The following is a 27,855-nucleotide window of genomic DNA, read 5'->3' on the forward strand; positions in this document are numbered from 1 at the left end:
GCTGGTCACGGACCACGAGGAGATTGGGGCAGGCTCAGGAAGTCTCATAGCACAGATAAGTGGAAACCCCTCAGATCCTCCAGAATAGGAAGTAGGGAGTCAGATAAAAGCAGGAAATCTCTGGAGGCATGGGTCCCACCTCCTATTGCATTAGGACCAGGGCAACATCAACATGGAGACAGGAACCTCATAGGCATCTTGGAACTTGGAATTTCTAGGGTCATCTAAAACATCTTTGGACATCTATGATCATGGAACATCTTGGAACTTGGAACGTCTTGCATCATCCTTGGAACATGGAACTTCTTGGAACTGACTGTAGTACTTGGACTGGGCTGCAGGACTTGGAACATGGAACTTCTTGGAATGGACTGCATGACTTGGAATGGGCTGCAGGACTTGGAACATGGAACTTCCTGGAATGGACATCAGGAACGGACATCGGGATCTGGACTTCAGGAACAAGCATCAGATGAAGAGAAGTTTTCAGGGAGCATCTGGACTGATGCGAAGACAAAGCTGGAATGAAGCAGGACCCTCTTATAGGGCTGAAGAGGCAACTCCCTGGGAGAAGCTACTAAGAGGACCTCACCTCTCTATCCCTACAAGAAGGGAAGAGAGCAGCGGGCTTGCCCCCTATGAGGAGCAGGAAAAGGAAGGTCAGAACCCTGGACAGCGGCGTCCCTGCTGCTGTGCAGGGAGGAGGTGGAGCAGGGGAAGTGGCTCTCCGGGCAAGCCCCAATGACGTCGGCGGCCTCCCGCTACGTGGAGGAGAAGGAGAAGCAGCTCCAGCCGTGAAGGACAGCCCGAGGATGTGGTCTCCAGGCCACGGCACCAAATGGCAGCATCGGTGGCCTCCAGCCAGATGTCAGCTGGGCCGCAAGGTCCCGGTGTCGGCCGCTCCTGCTGCGGCCAGGGAAGCAGGCAAGTCCCCGGCTGAATTGTGGCCTCTGGGCCGTGAGGAGTAGTGTCGGCGGCAGGCCAAGCCGCAAAGGTAAGGCCCTGTCCGCATGAAGTGCAGCCAGGGGCGTAACAGTAATACTGCCCCTTAAGTGCGAGAGATATCCCATCTCCCCTATTCAGAGAATCTATGCTGAGGTTGGGTGAGACTGTGTCAGGACTTAACTCTGGGACTGAGTGCAACCCCCCACCTTCCTAGCAATCATTAGAAGAGGGTCCACAAATTTATATATACACACCATGCACACTCAGCTAAATTTTAAATGCCCTGTGTGCGGGGAAAATGGGGGTTAAGCGCGTGGCTGGGCCTTTTGCCCGCTGCACACATTTTAGAAGAGTCAGGCCTCTTCCAGGGGAGGTCCCGGGGTGGGGAGGTGCGGTCCAAAGTGTGGGGCGGAACTGGAGGCCGCCGGTATAGTGGCCATTTGCCGCTGTGCCAGGGGTTCACATGCCGGCAGCCTGCTGGCACTTGCAACTTACGCTAGCTCAGGAGGAGAGGTCAGGGAAGGAGGGAGGGTAGGTGGAGGGGGAGGAAAGTTCCCTCCCAGTCCGCTACTTAATTGGAGCAGACTGGGAGGGAACTGGTGGAGGCCAGATCTCGTCGCCATGCATAAACTTGGCAAATCTATCCCCCTGCGCATGCCGGTCTGGTTTTTATAACATGCATGCGCTGGCGAGTACATGTTATGAAATCACACATCCATGTGCTCGCATATGGACGCGTGTGCATATTTTTTACAAATCTACTCGTATATTTCTACTCAAGTATAATTATTTATTATTTCTCTGTTCCTTTTTCTCTTTTTTCTCCCTAAATTCCAAATCTCTTTTACATAACATCAGTAGATGGTGGTAAAAGAGTAGACTATGTTTTCATGTGTGAAGATACTTTGTATCATAACTTAATTCAGTAACCTCCTTTTGTGCTGTGATTTCTTTTGCTTTTGTTGTATGTGAATCCAACAGAGTAATGCCGAGGGCTGATATCACAAATGTCATGTGTAAGAGAATGGCAGAAAAGGGAGGGATATGAACCGCTTATATATACATTCTCACATTTATCTAATATATTGTTGCATCTGACAAAGTGGACTCTGTCTTCGAAAGCTCATACCTCAATATTGGTTAGTCTATAAGGTGCCACCTGCTTCTTATCATTTATCTAATGTCTCTACATGAGCAGAAAGGACCTCATGTATTCTGCCTTGATTACTTCTTGCAGGATGTCACCAGAGAACTGATGTCTAATGACTACTGGTGTTCAAATCTATTGCCTTCAGGTTATGTGCTGATCTGTTGCCTTCAGGCAGAAATCAGTCTGACTATTTCTTGGTACTGCAGTGCTGTTTTCCTGTCTGTAGTCTTTCAGTGTGAATGGATACAGGAGGTAAGGACTGGGAATGAATTCATGAATGTGACGGAGTCTCCCATCAATAAGGACATATGAGTTTTCAGCATTTCTTTTGAAGAAGTTTACTTAAATCTTGAGACTGAATTCATAAATGGGATGGAGTCTTTCATTAATAATATCATGAAAGTTTTCGGCAACTCCCTTTGACTAAGGGGCGGATTTTCTAAGTTCGTGGAACTTAGAAAATCCGTTGGTAATGGGGGGGGGCAGTCCTTTGCTAGCTGGTAGCGATCACACATTTCGGCGTGAAATGGGCAGCGAAAAGGCTCCTTACCTTTTCGCTGTCTGCGCCATCTTCGCGGAGTCGGCCCCGGTGATGCCCTGACTCCTCCTCTTCCGGGGAGAATAAAGCATGAGAGTGCTGAAGGGTGGCTGGAGGAGGAGAGAGAGTCGCATCTGGGTGGTGTGGGGAATGGAGGAGGACAGTAAGAGAACTGAAGTAGGGTGGGTGGGTATGTATTAGCCAGTGCAAGCATGCGATAGCCTTAGAAAATAAGGCCCATAGTTTATTTACGAGATAAAATGTAAGACCAGTCCTTCACCCACAAATAAGACAGCAGATGAATCCTTCATTGATGAAGTTGCAGAGTTGGTTTTTCTTCTCTCACTGTTCCTTTTGTATTTATTTGCTTTGTTTCCAAGCTTTGAATAACATAGTAACATAGCAATAATAGCAGAAAAGGACAGCAATCTTCTTATGGTAGTATTTGCCACGCCATGCAGGTTACCCCATGTTTCTCTCAAGGGTAGCGATTGCCACTCCGTGTTGTTATTCGATTAGCCTTCTTGAAAATTCAGTGCTGTTGTGTTTTGCTTATGGAATTGGCTTAGAAGCAGTCCTATACTTTTTTACTTATGTCTGCATATCAGAACCCCAGACCATAAAAGTCAAGGCCCGTGTTAGTGGTCATTTGAATTCAATTCCTCTTCCACCTCCCCACTGCCGTGAAAGCCAAGAGTGATGATGTAGTTGCATCAAAAGCATCAAGGCTTATTGGTTAAGGGTTGTAATTCCTTGCTTTCTGTTAAGGGTAGCAATTGCTGCTCTGTGCAGGTTACCCCCACCCCCATGCTTATCAGTTCCCCAGACCATAAAAGGAGGGGCACTCATTGGTGTTGTCTGAATCCAACTCTCCTTTTCCCCCTGCTATTGAAGCAGAGAGCAATGTTGCAGTTGCATCAAAAGTATCAAAGCTTATTGGTTAAGGGTCATATCAAGGCTTATTGGTTAAGGGTAGTAACTGCTGCAACAGCAAGTTACCCCTATGCCTTCTTTTCTTCATGTCCATCCTCTAGCCTTAAGGGATCCACAGTGTTTTCATGCCACTTTGAATTCTTTGCATTCCAGGCATCCACCACCCTCTCCATGAAGAAATATTTTCTATTGATTCTGAGTTATCCCCTCCTAGAGTTTAATTTCGTGACCCCTAGTTCCACTGATTTCTTTCCAATGGAAAAGATTTGAAGTCTGTGCATCATTAAAACCTTTCAGGTATCTGAAGGTCTGTATCATATCTCCCCTTCACCTCCTCTCTTCCAGGGTATGCATATTTTGATCCTTCAGCCTCTCCTCATACTTCTTCTGATACTGACCCTACACCATTTTTTCACCCTTCTCTGGACTGCCTCCATCCTGTCTCTATCCTTCTTGAGATATGGGCTCCAGAACTGAACACAGTAGGCAGTAGAAGAGGACCATAAGACTCATCTGCATTCTGTTCCTAGCATCCCAAGGGAGAGGACTCCAAAGGTCACAGCGAGCGATCCAGGTTTCAAACTCCATAGCTCCAGAGACTCCGCACCCTTTGCAGTAGACGAGGTCTGGAAGCATGCTACTTTAAGCATGTGAATCTCAAATCTCTCAATCCTTTGAGTGAAGATAAATTTAATAGAGATTGAAGAGGCCTGGTAAGTATAGCTTTGGGAAATCTTAGGACAAAAAAGTTTGGAGAGAGGTGAAATATTGGGATAAATTCTTTAGAGTTTGTGTATGTCTGAGATAATAAGCAAGCCAGAGGGAGTTAATTCTAGTGTCTGTCTTTCCCTCCCACCCAGCCCTAGCTCAACCCTTTTTAGGCAAGAGACTCTTCTCATTAAAAATCTAGAGGCTCTTATCTAAATCATAATATTGCACCAGTCCTTATTGAGAGTTTAATCATCCCCTTGTAGGTCACTAGCAGATTAATTAGGGGTAGATTTTCAAATAGCGCGAATTGGCTTACTTTTGCTGGCGCATCAGGCGCCAGCAAAAGTAAGCTGGATTTTAGTAGATACGCGTGGAGCCGCGCGTATCTGCTAAAAACCTGGATCGGTGCGCGCAAGGCTATTGATTTTGTATAGCCGGCGCGCGCCAAGCCGCACAGCCTACCCCCGTTCCCTCCGAGGCCGCTCCGAAATCGGAGCGGCCTCGGAGGGAACTTCCTTTTGCCCTCCCCTCACCTTCCCCTCCCTTCCCCTACCTAACCCACCCACCCGGCCCTGTCTAAGCCCCCCCCCTTACCTTTGTCAGAGGATTTACGCCTCCCTCTGGGAGGCGTAAATCCCCGCGCGCCAGCGGGCCTCTTGCGCACCGGGACACGACCTGGGGGCGGGTACGGAGGGCACGGCCACGCCTCGGACCGCCCCGGGCCGTAGCCACGCCCCCGTACACGCCCCCAAAACGCTGCCAACACGCCCCCTAAACGCCGCGACGACCGAGCCCGCCCCCGACACGCCCCCGGCACGCCCCCCTCGGAGAACCCCGGGACTTACGCGAGTCCCGGGGCTCTGCGCGCGCTGGTAGGCCTATGTAAAATAGGCTCACCGGCGCGCAGGGCCCTGCTCGCCTAAATCCGCCCGGATTTGGGCGGATTTAGGCGAGCAGAGCTCTGAAAATCCGCCCCTTAGTGAATACACCTATAAATTTAAAGTACTCTAATTCCCTTAGCAACCTAAACTTAACTAGGAACTCAACAAAGTTAAGATGATGGCATCAGTCCAGCAGCAAGAGGGGGGCTTTCCAGTCTTTTGCATCAAATGTCACATGTATGATTTTTTTACCCTCCAGTGAAAGATTGTATTTGTGCACCTGGTGCCAATAGCTTCTGGCTTTTAGAAAATGAGTTCTTCTACTCTAGTCTGGAGGCTAGAGTGGCAGAACTGGAGGCTCTTAGGAAGATAAGGCCATTTCAGAAAAACTAAATTAATGTTTTGCTTCTGTGTTTACTAATGAGGATGTTGGGGAGATACTGGTTGCGGAGGTGGTTTTCAAGGGTGATGAGTCAGATGAACTGAACCAAATCACTGTGAACCTGGAAGATGTAGTAGGCTAGATGGACAAACTAAAGAGTAGCAAATCACCTGGACCAGATGGCATGCACCCCAGGGTTCTGAAGGAACTAAAAAATGATATTTGAGATCTGTTAGTAAAAATTTGTAACCTATCATTAAAATCATCCATTGTACCTGAAGACTGGAGGATGGCCAATGTAACCACAATATTTAAAAAGGGCTCCAGGGGCAATCCAGGTTACTATAGCCAAGTGAACCTGACTTCAGTGCCTGGAAAATAGTGGAAATATTTTAAACATCAAAATCAGAGCATTTTTTATTTTATTTTATTTATTTAAATGGAACACAGGCACAGGGAATTCTTGCCTCACAAATCTGCTTCATGTTTTTGAAGGGGTTAATAAACATGTGAATAAAGGTGAACCAGTATATGTAGTGTATTTGGATTTTCAGATGGTGTTTGACAAAGTCCCTCATGAGAAGCTTCTAAGAAAACTAAAAAGTAATGGGATAGGAGGTGATGTCCTTTCGTGGATTACAAACTGGTTAAAAGACAAGAAACAAAGAGCAAGATTAAATGGTCAATTATTCTGTCAGTGGAATAGGGTAAACAGTGGAGTGCCTCATGGATCTGTACTTGGACCAGTGCTTTTCAATATATTTATAAATGATCTGGAAAGGAATACAATGAGTGAGATAATCAAATTTGCAGATGATAGCAAATTATTCAGAGTAGTTAAATCACAAGTGGATTGTGATAAATTGCAAGAGGATCTTGTGATACTGGAAGATTGAACATCCAAATGGCAGATGAAATTTAATGTGGATATAGGGAAAAATAACCCTTGCTGTAATTACACGATGTTAGGTTCCATTTTAGGAGCTACAATTCAGGAAAAAGTTCTAGGCGTCATAATGGAAAATACATTGAAATTGTCGGCTCAGTGTGCTGCAGCAGTCAAAAAAGCAAACAGAATGTTAGGAATTATTAGGAAGGGAATGGTGAATAAAATGGAAAATGTCATAATGCCTCTGTATCGCTCCATGGTGAGACCGCACCTTGAATACTGTGTACATTTCTGGTTGCCGCATCACAAAAATGATATAGTTGCACTCGAGAAAGAATAGAGAAGGGCAACCAAAATGGTATAGGGGATGCAATGGCTCCCTTATGGGGAAAGGCTAAAGAGATTAGGGCTGTTCAGCCTGGACAGCTGAGGGGGGGGGGGGGGAATATGATGGAGGTCTTTAAAATCATGAGAGGTCTAGAACGGGTAAATGTGAGTTGGTTTTTAACTCCTTCGGATAATAGGAGGACTAGGGGGAACTCTATGAATTTAGCTAGTAACACATTTAAAAGTAATCAGAGAAAATTATTTTTCACTCAATGCACAATTAAGCTCTGGAATTTGTTGCCAGAGGATGTGGTTGGTTCAATTAGTGTAACTGGGTTTAAATAGATTTGGATAAGTTCTTGGAGGAAAAGTCCTTTAAGTGCTATTAATCAAGTTAACTTAGGGAATAGCCACTGCTATTTCTGGCATCAGTAGCATGGGATCCACTTAGTGTTTGGGTACTTGCCAGGCAGAGCCATAGCCAGACTATATGGCCAAGTAAATAAGGGAGCCCTCAACCTGAACATACACACAACCCAACAAACCAGGACACTCTGTTAAATGGGGCTTTCATTTTGATTTTTATTTTGATCCAGCAGATTCCTCCTGCCCCTATGGGCTTCCAGGATCCAATACAGGGATCCTGACACCATAAGCCTACATTCAAAAACTGAACTGGAAACCCCAAGAAACCAGATTCTACATGTAACACTAAAGAAAGAGAAACAGAAATACATTTCCTCCAGTATTGTGCAAAATAAGATATCCTGAGCTGCACATTCCCAAAGGACAGAGTCCATCCACTAAACTGAATATAAAATACTTTTTTCTACTCTGGCTGTCTGGACTATTTTCCTAATCACTTTGGTCCTCATCTCTTTATACTGCTTTTCTCTTCTTGGTCTCCTAACTCCTTTACTCCTTTAGGAGTTCATGTTCTGTTTCATCTCTCTCCTGTCTCTTCAGCATCTCCCCTATGACTCTAATATCAATCTTTCCCTTTTCTTCTCCCTTTTCTTCCTTTTCTTTATCTCTGTCTCTCTATTCACATCTAGATTTCTTCCCCTTTCTCTCCCTCCAGTTCTCTATGCCAATCCTTCATCTCCCCAAATCTCCCCTCTATTGCTCCCTCTCAGTCTTCCATCTTCCCCTCACTGAGTTGCTCCTTTAACTATCTCCCGGTCCCCATGCTCTTCTCCTCAACAGCTGCATCCTTTCTTCTGCTCTTTAAAACCCCACATTTCCAAATCCTCCTCTTCCTCTCCCCCCTCTCTCATTTTCCACGGTCATCTTCCAACCAATCATACCTTCCACTCTTCCCTAGGGCTGATGTACCCTAGATGAACCTTATAGCCTTGCACCCACCTCCTCTCCAGTTGCACCCTCCCCATACATAATTCAAAATTAGACATGTATGATAACAGATTTTACATGAGAAAGGACTTTCTGAGGTAAAGAATAGCATGTATATTATATGTACATGTTCTGCTGTGGTGCCAACCAGAAACCCGGAAAAAAAAAATAAAAAAGACACTTGGAACCCATATGGTATTAGGCCTATGGTAATGCATATTGGGTGTGGGTTTGGCCCTGGGAAAGCCATGTATTGAATTGCAATTACAGTATTGTAAATCTTTCATATCAAAACAACCCTAACTGCTGGCATTCAACACCAATATACCTCCTATTAGGAAAACAAAACAAGCCAGGCTGCTAAAGATCCCTACATAGAAAATACATGCAAGCAGAATACCTCACTTCTGTCACATATATAGAATATAGACAGACCCTCACTAAATATAAAATAAAGAGACCATAAATTATAGATAGAAATGTGCAGACAAATACTGAACTGGAAACTGCAAGAAGCCAGACTCTATGTGCAGTGCAACAAGGGAAAAACAGAAACAGTACCATTCCTTATAAAATATCAAACAATAAAATAAAGAAATATAAAATAATAATCATAATAATAAAACCATACTAATAAAAAGAAATATTTCAAAACAGCTGACAAATAGAATAGCATCCAGTAATTAAAAACTCATAACATTTTTCCATATGGCAATAAAATATTTCAAAACAGTAGATGCATTAAATAATACCCAATTATTATAATTAACAGGGATTAATAAATCCCTCACTTTCCAAAGCTGGGAACTTTTAATTTCCAGATGTTCTAAGATTGTTGTGGATTAGCAGAGTGGTTGGGGGAGCTGTTTGTTGCACACAAACATTCTCCCCTCTCTCTAACATACGCATGCTCATTCACTATCTCACTCACATGCTCAGTCATACACATACACACACACACATGCGCATTCACTCTCACATACACAATTATAAACACATATGCGCGTTCAGCCTCTCATATGCTCAGTCATACACCCATACACACTTGCTTGTGCTCTCTCTCTCACATGCTCATATACACACAAACGTTTTGCTCTGTTTCTCATTTTCTCAATTATACACCCACCCACACACACACCCACCCACCCACACACACACACACACACACACACTCTTTCTTTCTCTCTCTTTCTCTTTGCAGGCATGCTTCTTCTGACTGCATGGGTAGAGTGGGAGGCCTTTAGTTTTGTTTTGTTTTCAGTCCACGAGCCACTCTGTTCTTAAATGTGGGGGGGATGAAAGAGGCTCATGTTACTTCATGGGCTGGCCTCCCGACTTCCAACGGTGGGAGGTGGGTGCTACTTTTGTTGTTTTGTGGGCTGCGCTCATTCTGACTGCTGAGGCGGGGTGGGAAGCCGATGCAGCTCCAAGGGCCGTACTTCTTCAGGCTGCGGGGGCAGGGTGAGAGGCCGATGTTTTGTTTTCGCAGCTCACGCTCTCCTTAAATGCAGCGTAGGAGGCTGGCACTGCTTGGCAGAGTGTGCTCCTGACTTCTGGGGGTGGGAGGCCGATGCTGCTTCTTGCAGCTCTGCTGGCCCCTCTGCACCTGACTGTGCATGGGCAGGGGGGTAGCGTTGGTGATTTTTGTTTGTCCTGATTTGGGGGCCACCGCTGCTTTCCCCTGACTCCAGATGCTGATACAGCAACTGAGCTCTTGAGGCGCCAAAACTCTATTGGTAGAGGGGAGGCCGGCGGATTGTCTATCAGATTTTGAAAGTGATGGTGCCCCTCGAGGATGGTGCCTATGGCCAAGGCCATATCTGTTTGCACTACCTGCTCCATGGAGGCTGGTTGCACACAGCATTTTTTTCTAAAGTAAGTGTGCTTTATGCTTGAAAAGAAAGGCATGGCCTTTTCTGTGATCTGTGCCCACTTCTCAGTTAGCCATAGAACACAACTTTAGCAATTCTGGCATCCTTCTTCTTATGACATGGGTTGTGTACTAAAGCTGAGCCTTCACCACCATTCTTTCCATGCTGAAAATTGTGCAATTTTCAAGGACGTCTCTGAGATCCTGTCTTGCTACCTTGGATTTGAATGTAATTATATTCCTTTCCAGAAATATAATTTATTCCTTTCCAAGGTGACTTACAGTGCAGGTACAGTTCTGCCCCATGGAATGTTTACAATTCAAGTTGATATCTGGGGCAATGGAGGGCAATAGGGATGTGAATCGGTACCGGACTCGTTTCCGGTATCGAGTTCGGGTAAAAACCGCGGGAAATCTTCGTTCCCTCGATTCTTACCCATTTTAATTGGCTGTGTCATGCCAAAAAAAAAAAATACACCCCCGACCCTTTAAATTTAATTCTTTCGCATCCCCCACCCTCCCGACCCCCCCCCCCCCCCAAAAAAAAAATCTTTAAAGTACCTGGTGGTCCAGTGGGGGTCCCGGGAGCAATCTCCCGCTCTCGGGCCATCGGCTGCCACTAATCAAAATGGCACCGATGGCCCTTTGCCCTTAACATGTGACGCCATCCAGTGCTCCTACCATGTGACAGGGATCGGCCAGTGGCACGGATACTCTGTCACGTCTATCTTTCATTGCAGATGGATATCAGGTAGCATTGATAAAATGATTCGTTGCCTATGTTGTCTGTGGTATGATTTCCAAGATTCATACATGAATATACAGACACATTAAGACCACTAACTTACAGACCAATGCCATGGTGTAATTAATGATATTTTTTTTAATTGATTCTCTGTATTGAGTTATGCTTTTTTCAGCTACTTTACTGATATTATAAGTAACATTTTCCATTTTGTTAGCTCTGTTATTTGACCCTTTATATTTTTATTTATTATTATTATTTTTATAGAAGAATATGTAACAGTGGCTATCTTGAAGTTAACACGAAAAACTGTGCAGTAACAGACACCAGTTTGAAAACCAATCCAAATGACTGCAGAGAACTTCAGATTAGTAAAGAAAGGAGCTGCATCCTGCATCTGCACTTTGAATGGAGCTTGAGTCGTGTCAAAGAAAAGGCTTATTCTATAAACATTAAAAGATAGGTGAAACTCTGCAAAAAAATATCAGCAAAGCTGGCAAATCCTACCACATTGTATCTGCAGTAAATACATAGGGGAAAATTGGGATAAGCAAGTAAGTCGTTCTTAGGAAACTGTACTATGAACCATTTTTTATAGTTTTCATTGGTTTGTAGTCTCATCAGTTACTGATTTCATTTTTGCAATAATAATGCTACTTCTATATATTCAAGAAAAGAAAAAATAAGGATTTGGGTAACATAAAATAGTTATTTAAATTGAAAAACAAAATTATCAAATTAAAAAGAAATACATTTCCCATTGTCTTTAAATTTCCTTATGCACTATTCATTTTGTGTATTCTGCTCTTTGTACCTTTAAAGAATCACCAGATTATTCTTCAAACATTTGCACAAGTCCTTAACCCAATGCTGTTTCTCTTTCAGTGGTTGGGTTGCTGACTTTGTTTTTTTAACACTACGATATCAAATTGAGGCCTATTTATTAAGTTCTGCTAACATGTTTATGTACAGCAAACAGTATTTACTGTGACTTAAAACACAGCGCAGCAAAAATGTAAATAAAGCACAGAATTTGCAAGTTCTATGCCTTATTTTCTGACCTTCAAATCCAGCACATTCAGGCCGATGCTATATTGTGTGCTGAGCCTTTGCATGGGCTAACGAGCACTTGGAGATGTGTTTTGAATGCACTAGGCTAACATCCGATGCAATAAGGGGATCAGCATGTCAGAACACTCGTCCAAAGATGCGTATAGCTAACAGCGCTCATCACATGTAAATGCATGTAGATGAGGCTATTAGGGATGTGCATTTCATGAGGTTTCCTTAGCATCCTTGGGGGCAGAGAAAGGGCACATAAAAAAAAAAACAAAAAACCCAAACCCACCCGAACCCTTCCAATTTAATTAATTGTAACCTCCCACCCTCCCGACCTCGCAAGACTTGCCCGAACCCCTCTCCCTAAGACTTACTGAAAGTCCCTGGTGGTCCAGCGGGGTCCCGGGAGCGATCTCCCCCTCTCGGGCCATCGGCTGCCACTAATCAAAATGGCGCCGATGGCCCTTTGCCCTTACCATGTGACAGGGGCTATCAGTGCCATTGGTCGGCCCCTGTCACATGGTAGGGCCCACACCATTTTTTAAGATGGTGCCGGCTGTCCATTGCTCCTACCATGTGACAGAGGCCAACCAATGGCACCAATAGTCCCTGACACATGGTAAGGGCAAAGGGCCATCGGCGCCATTTTGATTACTGGCAGCCGACAACCCGATAGCGGGAGATCACTCCCGGGTCCCCCGCTGGACTGCCAGGGACTTTCTGCAAGTTTTGGGGGGTTGTAATTAATTAAATTTGAAGAGTTGGGGCGGGTTTCGGTTTTCGTTTCGGGGGCAGCCAAAATAAAATCAGCCCGAGCCGATAGCAAAGGCCGAACCAAAAGGTTCAGCCAAATCACATCTCTAGAAGCTATTAGCTATCTCCCCCCAAAGCAAAAATGCACTGTGCACTAGATGTGCATATTTTAATATGGAAAACATCAGCCCCAGGGCTGGTGTTAACCTGGTGTTGTCTTACATGCTCCGAGCCATCTAAAAATTCTCCACACAAAGCAACACAAAAGCCCCAAATACTTCTTTTCATCCCGATACTAAGTAGGAGGAACAACAGGAAGCAGCATGAAACAAAATGTTGCCAGCAGTCAGCTTAGGGAAATGGATGACCATTAATTAAGCATCTGTTTTTCTCATGGCTGTGAGTGGGTTAGGAAATGGACGCTTATAAATTGAGCGTCCTTTCTCCTAACCGGCGCACAGCCACTTCTCCTAGGCACCCAATGCCATGGACGTGCTAGGGACGCAAATTTTAGCCCTAGCACATCCTTTTTAGCACAACCCCTCATTTAAATAATGCATTTAAGAAACACCTCAAAACATGGCTTTTCAGACAAGCCTTCCCGGATTCCCAAGACCATTTTGACACAGGTCAAAGGACATAACAGAATATAATTGTCCTTCAGGGTCCCCTTTACGCTCCATTTGATTTGTTCACTTGTTCTCACATTTACACTTGTTCTCATATTTACACTTGTTCACTTGTTCTCATTTTTATTCTCATATTTATTCTCATATTTATACTAGACCCTATGTTTTAATGTAACGCCTTTGCTGCCACTGTTATGTTGTTCTATTTACTCTATTAGAAGCTTTGTTTTAATGTAACGCCTTAACCGCGATTGTTCTGTTAGATTGTAAACCGATATGATTTGTCAATTGTACAAGAATGTCGGCATATAAGAATTCTAAATAAATAAATAAATCTCGGTCCCAGGAGAGGTGGCTGGGCGCATGTTAGGAGAGCAGGTGCTCAATCATGAGCGCCCATTTTAGGATGCTGATATTGCATCAGCCTGAATGTGGGTAGACAAACAAGCTTCTTTGTCTACATTGCAGCTTATTGGCATTTAAATGAGTAGCACAGCCCGTGAGAAATCATCACGTGCTGTGCTACTCCTGAAAAGTTAGCTACACCTCAAGAGATGTAGTTAACTTTCCCCCAAGAACCATCAGAATCCTAGGTGTGTGTTCTAGTACTCTCCAGGGAAAACAGGGACCAAGGAATACCTTGGATCAGCCTGCACCACCAGCGGGGTAGGTGCAAGTGGGGTTGCTCCTGCCCCCACTAAACCTCCAGGATTACAATTTGGGATTTGGGGTGATTCAGTGGGGCACATTTTCAAGGAGATAGGGCTTCTTAACTGGGGGTTTGGCCTAAGGGACTTTGGATTAATTTATATTTTTTTTAACAGGTCGACATGCAGGAGAGTGTTTGGGAGAAGGGTTTCCATTAGGCCCCCTAGGGATTTTTTGACCAGTCCCTTGGGGACTTTTTGGGGGTTGTGTGGCTCCTTTAAAACATGGCAGCCCCAGGATGGAGGGCTCCCATAACATATTTCTACATCCAGGAATACGCGGAAATCTACTGTTGAATTCACTAAATTGCCTTACTTGATATGGCAGTTTAGTAAATCCTGCAATAGTTTTCCTGGAGGTACAAATACCACACTTTAAAATATGGGCTTTTTTTTGTTATTGATTATACAAGCATAGGAGTTGGCTTCTTAAGACTTGTAACCAAGCTTTTGTACATTGCTTTGGAGTGGAGGAATAGCCTGATGGTTAGTCTGATGGTCTAAGAACAACCAAAGCCAGGCTTCCAGACCCACTGATGTTCCTTGTGACCTTGTGCGAGTCCCTTCACTCTCCATTGCCTCAGGGCTTCAATTACTAATAACTTTTTTTTTCCCATTCTATGTCTATGGGGAAAAAGGTTTTGTAAATGAAGCCCTTAGATTATAAGCCCTCTGAGCATAGGGAAAACTCCTATTCTACCCGAATATAACTCCCCTTCAGCTACCAACGAAAATGCATGAGCTAAATATAAATAAATCAAATTTAAGACAAGATATGTAAACAGAAATGGATAAACTAAACGTAATTATGCTACTGAGCCATTTTCCTGCTAGGAACTAAAATAATGTGATATGTTCTTATGTTCTTCTGGTTTGTTGACACTATCTTTCATGTTCAAATCAAAAACAAACAGCAGTGTAGATATTAAACAAAATGAATCAAAAACATTACTTTTATATATAAAGGCATCAAACGTGGAGCTTCACTATAGATATCTTGAATGAAGCAAACCACCTCATGTCATCATTTGCCAGGTCTTTTTGTTTTTCGTGAATGTGCAATTTTTTAAAAAACTTTTTAAGAAAGTCATTTCTGGAATAGAAAATGATCTACCAATGGTGCAACAGACACCTGACGTTTAATTATTAATCCTTAATTCCTAGTATGAAACTTATCCAGTCATGATGCTCTTGTCAATCAGAGAAACAAATAACTTTTATAAAATTCGTAAGTGGTTCCAATATATAGAAAATCCAACAAATCTCAAATATGTTCAAGCATCGTTGGTAGATAATTTTATATTCCAGAAGTGTCTATTTTAAAAGTTTTTAAACAATTGCACATTCATGAAAAACAAAAAGGACTGGCAGATGATGACATGGGGTGGTTTGCTTCACTCAGGATATCTATGGTGAAGCTCCACGTTTGATGCCTTTGGGGTAGATTTTAAAATGTGCACCGGCGCGCCCACATGGACACCCGATTTTATAACATGTGTGTGCCGATGCGCACTTGTTATAAAATCGGGGGTTGGCGCGCGCAAGGAGGTAGACAATTGTGCAACTCGCGTGCACCGACACCCATGGCCTTCCCCAGTTTCCTCCCAGGCTGCTCCAATTTAGGATTGGTCTGGGAGGGAACTTCCCTACCTCCTAATCTAACCTTCCTACCTCTTCCCCTAACCTAACCACCCCCTAACCCTAACCTAGCCCCTCCCCCCAAAATGACTATCTTACCTCTTGTGCCTGCCTTGGGGCAGGCGCAGGGTGTGTGCACCGGCACCCTGCTGGCACGTGGTCCCCCGGCACAGCGGCACATGGCCTCTGTGCCTGGGGCCTCTAGCTCCGGCTCGCCCCCTCCTCGCCCCTTTCCAGAAGCCCCAGGACTTACACGTGTCCCGGGGCTTTACGCACGTGCCGGGCCTGTTTAAAATAGATCCGGCGCATGTAGGCCTTTTAAAATCCAGGCCTTTATATATAAATTAATGTTTTTTGATTAATTTTGTTTAATAGCTATACTGCTGTTTGTTTTTGATTTGATATTGTGTTACAAGGTGTTTTCTCCTTGTTTCTGTGACATTATCTTTCACGTTCTTCACTGATTTAAATGAAAATGAAAAAGAAATTAAGGAAACACAAAAGGTAAATGATTTATAGAAACATTGATTTAGCTACAAGTTTGAAGTAAAACAAATAAAATGAAAATGAAAAATTGTTGTTATCCGGCATAACAATTTGTCCAACAAGGATTCTAATGCCCAGAGTTAAAGACAAAACCCATTATTGTACATCTGAGGCTGTATTGTCTTCCCAAGGAGTAAAATGTTCCATTACAATCTAGCAAAGTCCAATCAGGATGTAGGTTTCTCTTTTTTGGATCTCTGACTGTATTGCATGAAAACGTGCTTTACCTCTGAGTACTGCCAACTTACTGCAGTGCAGTTGCCTGCACCATAGTAACCAGGTTCAAAGCAGCAGTTTATTACTTTCCAAATAGGGGACTTCAGCAGCTGATTCAGTCAGGAAAGAAAGACCATTTGCAAAAGAAAAGGCAAATCAAAGAAACAAAAAATCTGGGAGAAAAACTCAAAGCAAGAAACTGGATTATTGGTTGAGTGTGTTTCAGATTGGCTTAGTGAGAAAAGAAAATGATAATGTCAACATGCAGGCTTATTCTCTCTGGCTTTGGTTTTGCAAAATTCCTGAGATGGCTGCATAGCTGGAGCTTACGACCCAGAGAGTTTGCTGAAATTAAGCTGTTAAACTTCCTAGTACCTCATGATCATAATTGCGGACCATGCAATCTCCGAATATGGATTGATTCCTTATGTTGGTGACTGTAACTTCTTTGAAGAAAGAAAGAAAAGGTTTACACCAGCTTGTATTTCTGCACATTTCATCTAGATTTACTTTAGTTTACTTCAGATGACTGAATCTGCCTCTTGAGATCTATGATACAATATTTCCTAATAGAATTAAACAGTGGGGAAGATACATGCTTTCCTGTTCTGCTTTCTGAGATCATAGACTGGAATGGAAAGTGCCTAATGGCTTCTTATTTCCTTTAGCCTTCTCAATGAGTAAACAACATTTTGAGGATAATTTTATAACCATCTGCCTAAATTAGGCACCACTTTGAAAATTAGCCCTCCAAATTTATCTACAAATAATTATGTCTGCTATTATTACCTGTGCAGACATTTCTCAGAAAAATGTCCATGCATACTACAGAGAATGCAAAAGTTGGTGCAGAAGTCCAAATCCTTCTCCACCTACACTGCAGAAAGGTCAGAAGAAACTTAGGGATGAACAGGCACTGCACACATACGTTTAGCTGCCTGCCGGACGGGCAGTTTTGTGAAAAGCCATTTCTGCGGGTAAAACATGGTTATACCCATGAAAATTGTTGTACATCAGCATCTTTATACAAGACTTGTTTAGTCTACCTTGAGTGTTTATTATCTTACAGTGGAAAGAGAGCAGTAGGCACCTCCTAAATTAATCTATCAATAGCCTTTCTTATGATTATATGTAAAAATGCTCCATGAGCAAGAAAAGATGGAAGTCTTTTGTATGGGAAGGGTTCTCCTCTTTTCCCATACATTGGGAATAAATTGAGCATTTTCAGTGGAGAGGTCAGAGGGGAGAGAAGAATTGATTAGAGTGAATTTCTCTCACCAAGTCTTTCTTTCTCTTAGTGGCCTCCTTTTAGAACATCTGTTCTAGACTAAATGTCAACAAGGTGATCACTATGAGGTAGACAGCCTCTCCTATTTTGTTTGTTTTACTGAACCATATTTGTTGAAGCCACAAGCCCTTATTTTGATTATCCCCATTGCATAGTTTTTGATGACTTGTTTCTAGCATTCAATCATGCTTTATTTTCTGTCTTTTAGCCTTTTCCTCCTCCTGTCTTCAGCGGTCCCTCCCCAAGCGAGAAGCCTAGGGTGGCACTAGGTAACTCTCATTGACCCAAAGGCTTGAAAAATGTTCCCTCTACACTGATTTGTGGCCACCACCAAAGTGACAATCATTCTCCATCCCTCCTTGAACCTGAGTGCAATGCCGTAGCCAGAACCAACCAGCCCTGACACTGCCACCTAAGCCAACCTTGTTTCTATGTTTGTTTATTTTTATCTCATACACTTTCATGTTAGCTCAAGGTGAGGTACATTCAGGTACAATAAATATTTTCCTAATCCCAGAGAGGGGAAATACTGCAGGATTTACAAAGCTGCATTACCAAATACCACAGCAGATAAATCCCAGAGTTAAAACACAGCTAGAAACAATACCTTGGCTTGGGTGGCCCTTCCGGCAGCATCCTCAGGCCACAGCCCGGGGCTGCCAGCTTCATAAAGGGCCCAAGTAGCCCAAATATGTGCTCCTCCCATTTGCATTAAAATCCACGGGGGTCTCTAGGGGCCATCTGTCCCACCTTCCCGGCCCTCTTTCAAATGGCTCTAGTACTCCAAATTATTTTTTTAGTTTTTGGCAAAGGCTCCTCCCCCCTCTCCCTTACCCCACCCCTTTTGTTAAAAAAATTGCACCAGGCCTCTGACCTCCCTTTCCCACCCTACCCCTTCCCACCTCCTTGCTGTACCTAAAAGCCGGTATTTTAAAAGGCCTACGTGCATGAAACCGGGGTTTTTTTTACATGTGGCCGGCCCTTGCGCACGCTGGGTGCATTTTAAAACAGACCCGGCCCCGCGCATAAACCCCGGTATACACACACGTGCCGGGCCTCTCTGAAAGGCGGGCTGGTGGCAGGGCAGGCCAGGACAGCGCCATTGCATGCTGTCCTGATGACTCGTGTACAGGCGGCCAGTCAGCGCACGCAATTTACTTCAGCTCCGGCCCTGAAGTAAGTTCAAAAACAAAACAAAAAAAAGGATAGATAGGAAGGGTTTAGCGGGTGGGGAGGAGAGGGGAAGGGGGAGGGAGTTTAGGTAGGGGGGTTAGGGAGCTGGGAAAGGTCTGATTGCATCGTTGCATGTAATTTGCAAAAATTCATCCCTCCCTTGTGTGCACCGCCTGAACATGCATGCCCGGATTGTAAAATCCGGTACACGTGTGTGTGGCCACCTGATTTTATAACATGCGCGCGCATGTTATAAAATCAGCACATCCATGTGCACGCACTGGGAACCAGGTGCACATGGACATGTGCACGCATCTTTTAAAATCTACCCTAAAGAGCCTGTAGACTGCCTCCCGTTCCAATATGTGGCCCATACTGTGTTACACTGTATAACTTTCTCGATGCATATAGGTAATCTTATCCATCAAAGCAATTTCCGCTAATGTAGAACACCAATGAGCTATGGGCATCCCTTCCAAAAGAAAGCAATAATGAGTCGAGCAGCATGTAAACCAGGTCCCACCAACCTCCGTTTAATATTGTCCAAGTCCACCTGACTCCATTATCCCAAAAGACATAATTGTGGAAATAAATCATAAGGGGATCCAATAATATCTTGAATAATCACATGTATTTCACCCCAGAATTGTACCTTAGCACATTCCCACCACATGTGAATGTAAGTTCCAAGGCCCCACACTAGCGCCAACAATGAGGGCCAGAGGAACCAAACTTAGAAATGAACACCGGGTACCTGTATGTTCTATGTAACAATTTATATAAAAGCTCCTGACTTATTACAAATGGGGAGTTTTGCTGCAGAACCCCATATTAGTTGCCAATCAATTTCATCTAGTTCTAGTAGGAGGTCACCATTCCACTGCGCAATAAGGAATGGATTAGTATCCAGATCACCATTATGTTATGCAAGGTAGCAATATATCCTTGTAATGCCATTGGAAAGAGGCCCTTTCTGAGTGAGTATCCTCTCAATATAATTTCTCTTTCTCATAGATTCCCGACCCCCCCCCCCCCCCAGCCCTCTCAAAAGTCAATTTGCGTATATGCAGGTAAAAATGAGTATGTACCGGGAGATGAAATTAATTTACTGTGGATATCCTCAAATGTAGTGAAAGAAGAGACCACCCATAATTTATCTAAAAATCTTAGACCCTTTTTAAACCATATTTCCATGTCAGATGAAAAGTGACAGGGGAAAGTTGAGCATTGGCAAACATAGAACAGACTGGAGAAAAGGCCTCTTCCGATCTATTCAACTGTTTAGGACCTGTCTCCGTATCTTAAGAGAGTGAGAAAAAAAAAAAGGATTTCCCTTAGCAATTTTATTGACTGTTTGCCCTGGGTGAATAAATAAATAGACTATGCAAGTTACGATTTAAAGTTTGACTCTGTTCCAAATCAGACCACACAGAACTCTCCTCTGCTCCAAACCATCCTCTAAGACCCTGCAATCTGGCAGCAAGATAACAGAGGAAAAAAATCAGGAGCCTCAAGCCCACCACAATCCCTGGGCAACTGTAATGTCTCCATTTTAATTCTTGCAACCAGTTTATGCTAAATGAATGAAGAAAGACAACCTTGCAACAATGTAAAATACTTATGAGGCACATCACAAGGAAGTTTTTGAAATAAATAAAAGAATTTTGGTAAGATAGTCATCTTAATCAAATTGACCCTTCCCAATAAAGTAATAAGCAGACAGTCCCACCTATCCAAATCAGATAGAATCTTCCATAAAAGAGGTTCATAATTCAATTTAAATAGGTCCTGACCATTGTCAGAGATATTAATTCCCAAATCTCGAAAGCTACCATGAACTATGCTTAGTTTCCAAACTGGCAGTCTTAGCAATCAGTTCTTTCCTTTTACTCAGCCTTAACCATTTCTGATAACTGGCAAAAGCAATAATCTTGCCCTGCAATACAGCTTTAAGTGCTTCCCAGCATAAGACTGGGTCATAATCATCCACCGGATGAATTTGGTTAAATTCCTCAATAGCAGACTTCACCATGACCCCAAATGCCTTGTCCTTCAGAAGATAAATATTGAACCTCCACCGTCCCTCACCAGGACCATGAGTAAACACCCCAATTACCAAGCTAATAGGATTATGATCGGATAAATACCCCAGAAGAATATCTCAAACCACAATTTGTGAAGACAACCTGGAACTACCAAGAAAATAATTGATTCTAGTAAAATATTGATGTCTAGGGGAGTAATAGGTGTAATCCTTTCCACTTGGCTTATGTTCCTGCCAGTAATCTTTTAGATCAAAAAGCAATAAAAGATCATTAAGTTCTGAAAAGACTGGAATGGTCACCCTAGAGGCAGAGCGATCCCTTGAAGGATTAAGGCAGGCATTCCACTCGCCCCCAATAATTAAGGAATTTGCATCATAATTTGCAATAGTAGAAGCCAGGCTCTTAAAAAAGTCAGCCTGTCTTCCATTAGGGCCATATACGTTCATAAACGTAAACAAGGTGCCATGAAGAGTACCAAAATGATAAAGGGGATGGAACAGCTCCCCTATGAGGAAAGACTAAAGAGGTTAGGACTTTTCAGCTTGGGGAAGAGATGGCTGAGGGGGGATTTGATAGAGATGTTTAAAATCATGAGAGGTCTAGAACAGGTAGATGTGAATCGGTTATTTACTCTTTCGGATAGTAGAAAGACTAGGGGGCACTCCATCAAGTTAGCATATGGCACATTTAAAATTAATCGGAGAAAGTTCTTTTTCACTCAACGCACAATTAAACTCTGGAATTTGTTGCCAGAGGATGTGGTTAGTGCAGTTAGTATAGCTGTGTTTAAAAAAGGATTGGATAAGTTCTTGGAGGAGGAGTCCATTACCTGCTATTAATTAAGTTGACTTAGAAAATAGCCACTGATGTTACTAGCAACAGTATCATGGAATAGACTTAGTTTTTGGGTGCTTGCCAGGTTCTCATGGCCTGGATTGGCCACTGTTGGAAACAAAATGCTGGGCTTGATGGACCCTTGGTCTGACCCAGTATGGCATGTTCTTATGTTCTTAACAATTACCTATCGGCTCTTCGGATCTGAAAAAGTCTGTTGCACAGTGAAAGGAAGAGATTTATGGAAAAGAATGCATACCCCCCCCTACGTGAAGTATATGGAGCAGAGACCACAGTGTCCACCTAATCTTTTTGTAGCTTGAGATATTCCTCCCTGGAGACATGAATCTCCCAGAGATAAGCAACCTGGGCATTATTTTTAAGCAAGAACTGTAAAATTTGTGTTTTTTTTAATTAGTGACAAAATGCCCCGAACATTTAGAGACATTATTTTGAACAGTAATGCCATCATCCCGATTCTGCAAAAACCTTAGCCTCATGCCATAATATGAGAAGGCAGGGAAAGAGTCAATGTTCAAAAAAACCAAACATACTCCTGCTATCATATCAGAGTAGAACACAAACACAATAAAAATTAGAACGTGTTTCCAACTTTTATTTTTCAACCAAAACCACTGCAACATCCTGCTACACCCAATTCCCACTTAATCCATATCTAATCTAATAATCTATATCCAAAAGCAAATCCAGCCCCTGAACCAAAACGCAGGCGGTAGAATCCCTTAGAATAACAGAAAAATTCTCCTGATAACCCAACTGCAATAACAATTGTTCCCCTCCCCCTTGATCTACCCCTGCCCTCCCGTCCTTCCAGTTGTGCCAGGCCAAGCTAACTCCCCCAACAGGCTCGGAATTTGCACAGAAATATATCAAAAAAGAAAAAATACATTGAAAAGACAAACTATTGAAAGATTAAAGAGGAAATCCTGGCAAGAAGTAATTGTTGCACAGAAAATCTCTTATAGACCAAAAAGAATGAAAAAAAAACAAGCCAGATAACCAGCCAATCTTGTCTCCAGCTTCTGCAAGCCTTTGCAAAAGGGACCACAAAAACTGAGTCCCAGCATAGTAAATAATCTTGGAGAAAAAAGAAAAAGATGAATATCCATCCCCTCAAACAATGCAATGCTTTTGAGGGTACTAGCCACTCAGCAAAAACACATAACCAAAAGCACTGTGAATGGTTTTGGAAAATAGACCAAAAAATACCAGGAAAGTCAAGAAAGTCTTCAGCCATGAAAAAAATAATAAAATAAAAAATCCATGGGAGGGCCAGGACACACCATCGCAATGCACTGCTTGTGCCACAAGAGCCACAAAACAAGCCACCAATCACAGGGCCCCACTAGCCACCATATTAGGAAAATATTAAGGAAAGTTTTTACTTCTGGAGTTTTCTGGAGCCATATTGCTTCATGTAATTTGTTTTCCAGCCACAGGAGTTTCCTCCTGTAAAAACTTTAACAAATCAGAAAGAGAGTCAAAAAAGTGAGAAGTCCCATTATGAATCATTTTCAGTCTAGCGGGGTACAACATTGTTTATTGAACCCCTCTTTCTCACAACTGCTTTGTAACATCAGAAAAGCTCTACTGTTCTTTACCACAGCTTGTAAAAAATCTTGAAAGAGAAATATTTTGGCATTTCCATGCATGAGTGCCCTTTTTCCAATCAACATCCAAAACCTGCTGTTTATCTCCAGAATTATGCAGGTGAACAATCATAGCTCTGGGCCTCCCGCCGGAACCCAGTGCTGGTGTCAAAACGTGATGTGCTCGTTCTACTTTGAGCCACCCATGTTTGGTAGAAAGGTCCAGAAGAGAGGGCAGCCATGTTGACACAAATGTTGTTGCATCAGAGCCTTCAGCCCGCTCAGGGAGACCAACAATATGCAAGTTATTTCGGCATCCTCTATTTTTTAGGTGGGCTTGGTGATCATCCATTAAAGATAGCTTTTTTTTCTAACATATCAATATGGCATCCATAATTTGTAAATCCATCCTCCAGATCGCTTATCCAAAGCTGTACTATATTGTTGTTTTTCCTGTTCCTTTACTGAAGAGAGAAGCTGAGCCACCTTGTCTACCACAGTTTTAAGCTTGGAGTCAATGGTACTCGCCAGACAAAGTTTAAAAAGTTGTCAGAGAGTCTCCAGAGATTCTGAAGGTAAGTCCAAGATACAAACTTCCTCCCTCTCTGAGTATGTATCTTGCAATGGACCTTCCTCAGAAGCCTCCAAAGTTATGGTATCATCAAATTTTGATGTTTTATCTAAATTATCGGCCCATCTTCTGAATAAGAACATAAGAACATAAGAAAATGCCATACTGGGTCAGACCAAGGGTCCATCAAGCCCAGCATCCTGTTTCCAACAGTGGCCAATCCAGGCCATAAGAACCTGGCAAGTACCCAAAAACTAAGTCTATTCCATGTAACCATTGCTAATGGCAGTGGCTATTCTCTAAGTGAACTTAATAGCAGGTAATGGACTTCTCCTCCAAGAACTTATCCAATCCTTTTTTAAACACAGCTATACCAACTGCACGAACCACATTCTCTGGCAACAAATTCCAGAGTTTAATTGTGTGCTGAGTAAAAAAGAACTTTCTCCGATTAGTTTTAAATGTGCCCCATGCTAACTTCATGGAGTGCCCCCTAGTCTTTCTACTATCCGAAAGAGTAAATAACCGATTCACATCTACCCGTTCTAGACCTCTCATGATTTTAAACACCTCTATCATATCCCCCCCTCAGTCGTCTCTTCTCCAAGCTGAAAAGTCCTAACCTCTTTAGTCTTTCCTCATAGGGGAGTTGTTCCATTCCCCTTATCATTTTGGTAGCCCTTCTCTGTACCTTCTCCATCGCAATTATATCTTTTTTGAGATGCGGCTACCAGAATTGTACACAGTATTCAAGGTGCGGTCTCACCATGGAGCGATACAGAGGCATTATGACATTTTCCGTTTTATTCATCATTCCTTTTCTAATAATTCCCAACATTCTGTTTGCTTTTTTGACTGCCGCAGCACACTGCACCGATGATTTCAATGTGTTATCCACTATGATACCTAGATCTCTTTCTTGGGTTGTAGCACCTAATATGGAACCCAACATTGTGTAATTATAGCATGGGTTATTTTTCCCTATATGCATCACCTTGCACTTATCCACATTAAATTTCATCTGCCATTTGGATGCCCAATTTTCCAGTCTCACAAGGTCTTCCTGCAATTTATCACAATCTGCTTGTGATTTAACTACTCTGAACAATTTTGTGTCATCTGCAAATTTGATTATCTCACTCGTCGTATTTCTTTCCAGATCATTTATAAATATATTGAACAGTAAGGGTCCCAATACAGATCCCTGAGGCACTCCACTGTCCACTCCCTTCCACTGAGAAAATTGCCCATTCAATCCTACTCTCTGTTTCCTGTCTTTTAGCCAGTTTGCAATCCACGAAAGGACATCGCCACCTATCCCATGACTTTTTACTTTTCCTAGAAGCCTCGCATGAGGAACTTTGTCAAACGCCTTCTGAAAATCCAAGTATACTATATCTACCGGTTCACCTTTATCCACATGTTTATTAACTCCTTCAAAAAAGTGAAGCAGATTTGTGAGGCAAGACTTGCCCTGGGTAAAGCCATGCTGACTTTGTTCCATTAAACCATGTCTTTCTATATGTTCTGTGATTTTGATGTTTAGAATACTTTCCACTATTTTTCCTGGCAGTGAAGTCAGGCTAACCGGTCTGTAGTTTCCCGGATCGCCCCTGGAGCCCTTTTTAAATATTGGGGTTACATTTGCTATCCTCCAGTCTTCAGGTACAATGGATGATTTTAATGATAAGTTACAAATTTTTACTAATAGGTCTGAAATTTCATTTTTTAGTTCCTTCAGAAATCTGGGATGTATACCATCCGGTCCAGGTGATTTACTACTCTTCAGTTTGTCAATCAGGCCTACCACATCTTCTAGGTTCACCGTGATTTGATTCAGTCCATCTGAATCATTACCCATGAAAACCTTCTCCATTAAGAAGTGTTCTCACTAATAAACACTCAGGTCCAACTGAAAATCAAAGGAAAGAACCAGTTGAATTCAAGTATCGCCCACCCTATAATACTGAAATACTAAAGGACAAATTATAAGCAGAATTAACGAATTTCAACTACACAGATAGTAACACCGCAACAACTGAATGGGTAAATAGGACTACTAAATTAGCAGATGAAATAAACCCCACAAAAAATATTTACATTAAAGATCCAAAACAAATAAATCCCTGGCATAATGAACAAATAAAAGAAATCAAGCAAAATCTTAGGAAAAAAGAAAAAGAATGGAAAAGAAACAAAACAAATGAAAACCTAACAAAATACCGAAAACTTCTGGCTCACTACAAAAAAGTAATCCTTGATGCTAAAAAAAATATTTCCGCTCTAAAATAGAAAAATTTACAAATAACGCCAGAACCTTGTTCAATATAGTTAAAGACCTAACCAGTGATAAAACAAACCCCCCTCAGAACCTACCTGAAACTCGATGCCACGAAGTAGCACAGTTCTTCAAAGAGAAAATAGAGAATTTAAGAACCAAAATTCGAAAAATTACTAAACAAGAAGTCAAAATGCACACCAGGGACGTAACAAAATGGTCTTCATTCACTGAGGTTTCAAGCATAGAAGTGGAAATCAGGATAAAAAATGTAAACCCCGCCCCACATGCAATCGACACCCTGCCTATAATGGAATTTAAAAAGTTAACTGATATAACTGCCCCAACACTAGCAAAAATCATAAACCTTTTACTCGAAGAAGGGTCAATGCCTGATAGCTTAAAAGGAGCCATTATTAAACCAATCATTAAGAAAAAAAACCTGGACCCACAAAGCCTGAATAACTATAGACCAGTATCTAATTTACCACTGATAGCAAAACTAATAGAAAAAACCAGTCCATGCCTTCATATTACAGTGATTACCAGAGCTTCCCCGCTCCTCGGGGTAGTGCTCTCTGGCTTCCCTGTGACTTGTGCGCTTTCCTGCTCCTCGGGGTTGCACCTAGGAATGACATTGGGACTGCCTACACTTCCCCGCTTCTCGGGGTGGTGCTACGTCATCACTAGAGGCTCAGCTCGGGCTTCCCTGTCCTGTGGGCTGGCCTACGGCGTTACATCATCATCCTACGCTGTGCAGCTCCTCTCTTCGGGATTGCCCTCCAGAGTACCTCCTGATTGGTCAAGCCTCATGCCCCCTACTCTGCGGACTGTCTGGCATCCCTTCCCTTGGGGTCTCTGCCCAGGCATTGCCACCAATCTACTCTCACGGGGGTCCTTTCCTGGTGCCGCGGGATCTCTCTATTGCCTCACCCAGAGCTCTCCGCTGTCTCTGACCTCGCCTCCCGACAGTGCAGACCTGTGGGGGTCCTTCCCACAGGCAGTGACAACTTGCATCTCTGGCCAAGGGCCCACATACCCAGAAATCATAACAGCTGTGGACTTTAAATGGAAAGACACATTTGAAAAGCCAACCTTCAGCTGACATTCACTACATATTAATTCCTGAAGTCATTGAAATATTATTTTTAGTATTCCCATATGCTATACATTAGAAAGGAAGAGAGAATAAATGTGATTTCTATGAGATCTGCATTTCAGCTTTTTTTTTAAAGTGTTTTTTAAGTGTTGAGCCCCTGTGAACATGGCTTTAATGTATAGTGAACTGATGTTAGTCAAACTCATTGGTTTTCATGCCTGAGCATCAGAAAATAGAAAAGCAGAGAAATCCCTAATGCTCTATAAGAACAAATGACAAGAATGGCATTTTTGTTTAAAAGGCAATCTAGTTCACAATGTGAGTGAGCCTGAGACATCTTCCGAGCTGCCAATACTCCTGTGCCTCTTCAGCCTCAACTTTTACTTGTTTGAATACTAACTGATCATCTTGGGCAGCTAGACCCAATATTAACTTACTTTTCCTTTATGATTACCTCATGCCCCTAAATTTAGAGAGTACATTTGTGGTTACAATATTGCTATCAATGGAGTTTCCAGACTGTCTTTGACTATAGTTTTCACTTAATCTGGATTCTGGTTCATGAATTATTTTAGGGCCTCTTGAATCTTTTTAGATACACTGAAATATCAGTTCATGAATTCTAATTCTGGGAGTGTTCACACTTAGAACATACAAATTGCCATGCTATGTCAGACCAAGGTCC

General features: G+C 42.7%; 1 protein-coding gene across 4 annotated transcripts in view; it reads left to right on the forward strand.

The window, feature by feature from the left end:
- Positions 1–27,855, forward strand: part of FGF13 (fibroblast growth factor 13) — a 1,035,235-nt gene that overhangs the window by 139,238 nt on the left and 868,142 nt on the right. The window lies entirely within an intron of this gene.

Source organism: Rhinatrema bivittatum, chromosome 6 (genome assembly GCF_901001135.1).
Source record: "Rhinatrema bivittatum chromosome 6, aRhiBiv1.1, whole genome shotgun sequence".
NCBI lineage: Eukaryota > Metazoa > Chordata > Amphibia > Gymnophiona > Rhinatrematidae > Rhinatrema > Rhinatrema bivittatum.